The following is an 8,215-nucleotide window of genomic DNA, read 5'->3' on the forward strand; positions in this document are numbered from 1 at the left end:
TCTGAGGGTGATATGCAGTACTCAAGCTTAACTGAGTCCTAAATGCATGCTGAAAAGCTCCCCAGATTCTTGATGTAAAGCGAGGATCCCTGTCAGATATAATGGTAGAAGGCACGCCATGCAACCTGACAATCTCTTTAATATACATTCGAGCTAATTCTTCCATTGTACAACTTATTCGGATAGGAAGAAAGTGAGCTGATTTTGTCATTCGATCCACAACCACCCAAATAGTGTCACAACCAGACCGGGTCCTAGGCAAACCTATCACAAAGTCCATTGCAATACTCTCTCATTTCCATTGTGGAATCTCTAAAGGTTGAAGGGTCCCTGAAGGTTTCTGATGCTCAATCTTAACCTTCGGACACGTTAAACATTTAGATACATGCAATGCCACATCATTCTTCATACCTGGCCACCAAAACATCGCTTTCAGATCCTGATACATTTTAGTGCTCCCTGGATGGATTGAAAACCTGCTCTTATGAGCTTCCTTCAAGATTATCTGTCGCAGGTCTCCAATATCTGGCACAACAATCCGGTTCTTGAACCTCCACAAACCATCCTGTCCTTCTGACACCCTCCACTGTTTTTTCTGTTCAACTACTGGTAATACTTTACGTAACGCTTCACTGTCTCAATGAGCCTTCCGAAGTTCTGATTTAAAATCACTTGAAATCTGCAACTGACTCAAACACAAAATTCCAGATTCTCCTCTAATTCCCAAATTCAAACATTGAAATGCCTTCAGTAATTCTTCTTCCCGTAGCATCATCCAAGCTGCATATAAAGATTTTCCACTCAAGGCGTCCGCCACAACGTTCGCTTTTCCTGGATGATAATTCAATTCAAAATCATAATCTTTCAGAAGCTCCATCCACCTCCTCTGACGTATATTCAATTCTTTCTGCTCAAAAAGATACTTCAAACTCTTATGGTCTGAGAAAACATGAAACTTAACGAAATAGAGATAGTGCCTCCAGATCTTTAAAGCAAACACAACCGCAGCAAGTTCTAAATCGTGAGTCGGATAGTTCATCTCATGCGGCCTTAACTGCCGTGAGGCGTATGCTACAACATTCTGGTGCTGCATCGGAACACACCCCAAACCTTTCAGAGATGCATCACGGTACACTTCAAATGGTTCACTTGGTTCAGGTAATACCAATACACGTACAGTAGTCAACTTGTGCTTTAATGCTTGGAAACTTTCTTCACATTCCGGAGTCCAGACAAAAAGCGTATCCTTTCTAGTCAATTTAGTTAAAGGTAAAGCGAGCTGTGAAAATCCCTTAATGAATCTGCGATAATACCCCGCTAAACCTAGGAAACTTCTGATCTCTGTCACTGAAGTTGGTCGCTCCCAATTCATCACTGCTTCCACCTTAGCAGGATCCATAGCTATCCCCTGCTTACTCACCACATGGCCGAGAAACTTCACTTCACTCTTCCAGAACTCACATTTAGATAACTTAGCATATAACTTCCTGTCTCTCAGAATTTGCAGCATAGTTCGTAAGTGATCAGCATGTTCCTCTTCAGACTTAGAATAAACAAGAATATCATCAATGAAGACAATAACAAACTTGTCCAGATACGGTCGGAATATCCTGTTCATATAATCCATAAATACTGCCGGGGCATTAGTTAACCCAAAAGACATCACTGTATACTCATAATGACCATAACGCGTTCTGAAAGCAGTTTTCGGAATATCCTCGTCTCTAACCCTTATCTGATGATACCTGGATCGCAGGTCAATCTTAGAAAATACACCGGCACCCTGTAACTGATCCATTAGATCATCGATTCTAGGCAACGGATATTTATTCTTCACAGTGATCTTATTCAATTGCCGATAATCGACACACAACCGCATACTCCCATCCTTCTTCTTTACCAGTAACACTGGCGCTCCCCACGGAGAAACACTTGGTCGGATAAAATGCTTACCCAACAGATCTTTCAGCTAAGCTTTCAGTTTCTACCATTTCTAAAGGTGACATCCTATAAGGAGTAATAGAAATCGAACCGACTCCAGACACCAACTCAATTGCAAATTCCACTTCCCGATTAGGTGGAAATTCATTAATATCATCTAGAAACACATCTGGAAATTCACATATAACCGGAATCTGCTCTAAACTCTGATCATCACTTGATACTCCTGCAATTAATAACATAATACCCTGACATTCAGTTCTAGAACAGTTTACTATCATAGAATTCAAACAGTAACTATTCACCACAACCGATGCTTTTGACCCTTCCGGCATAAACTGTACTGACTTCTGAGAACAATCAAGCAAAACATGATTCTTGGATCACCAATCCAATCCCAAGATAAGATCAAGACCAGTCATAGGTAAACAAATCAAATCATGCACAAATTCACGCTGTTGTACTTGAAAGGGAACTTGTGGACATCCTATCCTAGTCACCATAGCTTCATGAGTAGCATTATATACTTTCAAATCGTAACCTAAAACCACCATTCTCAATCTTAATTCATGGGCCTTTTCAAATGCAATAAATGAATGACTTGCTCCTGAATCAAATAAAGCATTTAAGATTTTACCAGCCATTTCACAATTACCTCTAATCAGTGTCTCAGGTCCCTCAGCACCTATGGTAGAAGTGGTGTATACTCTCCCCGACTGCTGCACCCTACCAGCCTCATACTTCTTCTTCTCTGGGCAATTACTGACTATATGCCCGGGCTGCCCACAGGAATAGCATACTCCAAGTCCTAGTCTGCATGGAACTCCAGGATGATACTTTCCATACTTCTGACAATTCAGATCTTGTTGTGGCTGCTTCCCAAACCTTTTTCCTTGACTAGCATTAGTATTCGGCCTTCTGTAATTACCTTGACCCTAAGTATGCTGCGGAACAAAACCTCCACACTTGAAATTCCTACCTCTTGGAGCAAAGTTTCTCCCTAAAGGCCTCTGAAAAGGCACCCTCAAACTTCCTTTCTCTGCTGCCACCTTCCTTACACAATCCTCAGCTACCCTACTCTTATTCACCAATTCAGAAAACACCCTGATCTCCATTGGGGCAACGAAGCTCAGAATATCGCTCCGAAGACCTCCTTCATACTTAATACATTTCCATTCAGCAAAATCTTCAGGTGCACCTTGACAGATACGAGAAAGGCGACATAACTCCTCAAATTTGCTAGTATACTCAGCAACACTCATCTGTCCCTGCTTTAACTGCATTAGTTCAAGTTCCTTGGTATTTCTGGCTGAATTAGGAAAGTACTTCTTATAGAACTCTGTCCGAAAAACCTCCCAAGGAATCCCAGCACCATCAGGCTGTAGAATACGTCGTGTTCCCTGCCACCAATATTGAGCTTCACCTTGCAACTGATAAGTTCCAAACTCAACCCATTGCTCTTCAGGAACCTGCTGTGCCTGTAACGTCCTTTCCATAGCCTGAATCCAATTATCTGCATCAGTGGGATTTGAGGTTCCCCTGAAGGTCAGAGGGTAAACTTTCAGAAATGTAGCAAGTGTCATAGGACCATCCTCATCATTATTATTCCCATGATTACCCTGATTTATCTGATTACCCAATGCCTCAGCTGTGCATAGCTACAGCCATATTTTCCAGGGCAGCCATAAAGTCTACTAGATCAGTCCCTATGGAGGCAGGAGTAACGGTGCCTGTCCTACCTCTACCTCGCCCGCGACCGCGTCCGCGAGTCGACATCTGGTCCCTATACACACCAAACATGTGATATTAAGTTGATCGGTCTCAATATCGCAGGTCTAATGCTTTAAGTTCCAAATGCATGCTCACAAACGTTTATGCCATATATATCAATCAGATGTCCTAATAGCACATAAACACATATACAGAGAATGCACAGAAGCACAATCAGTCCGTCTTTCAGGCTCTATAGGAACGAACTGCTCTGATACCATAATGTAATACCCTACCACACAAAGCTTTACGCTTAAGTCGTAAAACAGAGGTGATGTGGTATTACGACCTCTAAAATAAAATGAGTACATATAATAGCAGAAGAATTATAATATGCTAGGAGTCTTGAAGAATAGAGGGAATAAAAATCGCAAAATAAAAGCGCAACGCTCAAGAGTCCAGACGTCTAACGAGATGCCTCTCGACCTGCATCTGAAAAATAACAACATAGTACGGAATGAGAACCGGAGGTTCTCAGTATGGTAAAGGTGCCACACATATAATATATAAGGTCCTGGGAATGCCAGAGGCAATCCTAGAATGCCGACACTCAGATTATAGAGCTTAAAGTATTAAATAGAAGCCATAAAAGGTGGTTTTTCTAAAAATATTTAAACCTAACTTAACTTAACCTTAAATCTAAGTCCTATACTGCCATTCCTCCATACCTCCAACTCTATCACGCATTTTCACAGATGGTGCACGAAATTGTGATATCAACTGCGCCAACAACTTGGTACGCACGATTATAATATCAACTTTTTTTCACAACTCCGCACAACTAACCAGCAAGTGCATTGGGTCGTCCAAGTAATAAACCTTACGTGAGTAAGGGTCTATCCCACAGAGATTGTCGGCTTGAAGCAAGCTATGGTCATTCTTGTAAATCTCAATCAGGCAGATTCAAATGGTTATGAGGTTTTTAGAATTAAAATATAAATAAGATATAAAATAAGATAAAAATACTTATGTAATTCATTGATGGGATTTCAGATAAGCGTATAGAGATGCTTGTTACTTCTGAATCTCTGCTTTCCTACTGTCTTTATTCAATCATTCATACTCCTTTCCATGGCAAGCTTTATGTTGGGGGATCACCGTTGTCAATGGCTACCATCCGTCCTCTCAGTGAAAATGGTCCAAATGCGCTGTCACCGCACGGCTAATCATCTGTCGGTTCTCGATAATGTTGGAATAGGATCCATTGATCCTTTTGCGTCTGTCACTACGACCAACACTCACGAGTTTGAAGCTCGTCACAGTCATCCCTTCCCAGATCCTACTCGAAATACCACAGACAAGGTTTAGACTTTCCGGATCTCAGGAATGGCCGCCAATAATTCTAGCCTATACCACGAAGAATCTGATCATGAACCAGGAGACTAAGAGATACACACTCAAGCTATTGCAGATAGAACGGAAGTAGTTGTCAGACACGCGTTCATAGGTGAGAATGATGATGAGTGTCACGGATCATCACATTCATCAGGTTGAAGTGTGAGTGAATATCTTGGAATAAGAATAAGCTTGAATTGAATAGAAAAATAATAGTACTTTGCATTAATTCATGAAGAACAGCAGAGCTCCACACCTTAATCTATGGGGTGTAGAAACTCCACCATTGAAAATACATAAGTGATGAAGGTCCAGGCATGGCCGAATGGCCAGCCCCCTAAACGTGATCAAGAGATCAAAAGTGATACAAAGATAGTCTCAAAAATGATAAAAAGATGTGAAATAAATTACTAAAAGTAGTTTTTATACTAAACTAGTAACTAGGGTTTACAGAAATGAGTAAATGATGCAGAAATCCACTTCTGGGGCCCACTTGGTGTGTGCTTGGGCTGAGCATTGAGCTTTACACGTGTAGAGACTTCTCTTAGAGTTAAACGCCAGGTTGCAGCCTGTTTGTGGCGTTTAACTCTGGTTTGTAACCTGTTTCTGGCGTTTAACTTCAGAATAGGGCAGGAAGTTGGCATTTGAACGCCAGTTTGCGTCGTCAAAACTTGGGCAAAGTAAGAACTATTATATATTGCTGGAAATCCCTGGATTTCTACTTTCCAAAGCAATTGAGATCGCGCCAATTAGGTTTCTATAGCTCCAGAAAATCCACTTTGAGTGCAGGGAGGTCAGAATCCAATAGCATCTGCAGTCCTTTTTTAGCCTCTGAATCAGATTTTTGCTCAGGTCCCTCAATTTCAGCCAGAAAATACCTGAAATCACAGAAAAACACACAAACTCATAGTAAAGTCTAAAAATGTGAATTTTGCATAAAAACTAATAAAAACATAGTAAAAAATAACTAAATTATACTAAAAACTACCTAAAAACAATGCTAAAAAGCGTATAAATTATCCGCTCATCAACAGACAAATAGACAGATAAAGGCAAACACAAAAAGGTTACAACTATTGCAGATAACAAATACACATTTAGCATGGCAAATACAGATAGGCACACCCAATTAAAGCACAAGCAAGTAATTCAAGTAATATACAAATGATGCCTGTCCTATGGCTGATGAGGCTCATCTGTCGGTTATCCAGCCAATCCGACAAGTCTGAATTGTCCTTAGACTGTCCCCCGACGTGCATCCCCAAGAGTCTATGCATAGCATTTTCTCAAATAATCAATATTGCTCTATAGGGGTAACATTCCCGGGAATTTATATAGTGCCCGGTCACACTTACGTCGTAGGGTTAACAGAGTATCGAGTTTTCAACCTGGTACACGTGGTGGTAAGCCACGACACTTAACTCAGGGAATCTCGTATCTCAGATTATTCAAATTCATAAGCCATATAAATAATTCAATTATAATTTATCAACATCCACATCATTCTCAATCGCATCTCATTCATCATCATACATCAATCATATTCAATCCTTACCCTTCATTATCACACCTCCCATTCTGTCCATCAATAGTTCCAATTCAAAACATAATTCATTCTTTTCTAAATGAATCAAACTTAAAACATGCTCATTTTCTTAATAACTCAAAATCAAACCATATAACCTTTAAATATAAATCTTTTTAAATAATCATATAAACAAAATCTCTAATTTTTTTTATAAAATTTCGGCAGCATCGCCTCTAAAACTCGGACTTTGCCACCCTTTTCGGGTCCAGACCTGCATTCTTTCCAATTCAACATACCCTTCCTCATCATCATAACAATCACCACAATAAATCTACCTCAGATCAACAATTAAACTCATACAATATTCAAATCCAACAACCAAAATTCAACTAAGAATCATAGTTCACAAATCCTAGGCTTTTAACATAAAATACCTCATTATCATAACAACCTCCACAATAGTTATACCTCAAATCAATAATTCGCCAAGTCACCTGTTAGTCAACAAGCACCAAGCCCACCATGTTCATCAAAACAGGATACTAAGCATTAAATATACACATGCAATCCAACTTATCCTATGGTCATCTAGCCTAAGTTTTCACAGAACATTATATATTAAATGCAAGAAACCTAAACCATACCTTAGCCAATTCCCAAGTATTATTCCAAGATAATTTTTCCTAAAGAACACAGCCCTCAAAACCTCAACTAATTAGCTTCCTCCAAGTTCCAGTATTCACAATTTCAAGCTCCAATTATTTATTCACAACCTAATACATATTCATAACACATATATATCCAATTTAATACTCAAAGCTCAAATTCAATGAAAATAAAATAGAATTATTGTATCCTCACCTTACCCAAGCTTCACATAAGCAAGAGTGAACGTTTTTCTCAAGCTAATTGGATCCTAAAACATCATAAATCAAAGAAATTCAACCTTCCCATTAAAAATTCGAAAATTGGGGGAAAAGAGGGCTGAGAGTGATTAAAAAAGTTACCAGTAAAATTATTTCGGTAAAAATGTAGAGCTCGGACAAAGAAGTTACGGGGATCGGAAACCACCGTAAGGGTTTCGGTAATGTTTCGCCCTCTTCTCCCCTAAACGTGCTTCAGTTCCATTTCTGTTGGAATGAAGGGGATGAAGGGCTTGGGTTCACTTAAAAGGGCTGGTCCAGTTGGACCAACAGCCCAGTTCGGGTCCGGTTCAACCAGTTCGGTCCATTTGGTCCAATTTTGGACTGTTTTCTTCGAAATTAGTGTCGAAATTCTCATTTCGATGAGCTCTAACCTAATTTAATATAATATTTGCATTTCTAATACTCCTTATTAAAAACTAATTTATTGACTAATTATCTACTAATTAATCGGGGTTTACATGGAGCTCATCTGAGTTTGCAAAGTTTCGCTGCCCAAATTTACAGTCGGCAATCTAAGCAAAGTAAATATTATTCAGTAAATCCATATGAATTACAAAATGTTTTAGGAAAAGTTAGCAAACAAAGGAAAATAACTCAATATAAGAAACTGAATCTTACGTCTCGTTAAAATTATTTTAGGCCTCTATCGAGTCAAAGTCATCCGGAGCAACATTTGTTTTTTGAGCTCCATCATTTTTTTTCTTTGATCTCTTTT

This window comes from Arachis hypogaea, chromosome 14, assembly GCF_003086295.3.
Source record: "Arachis hypogaea cultivar Tifrunner chromosome 14, arahy.Tifrunner.gnm2.J5K5, whole genome shotgun sequence".
Taxonomy (NCBI): Eukaryota; Viridiplantae; Streptophyta; class Magnoliopsida; order Fabales; family Fabaceae; genus Arachis; species Arachis hypogaea.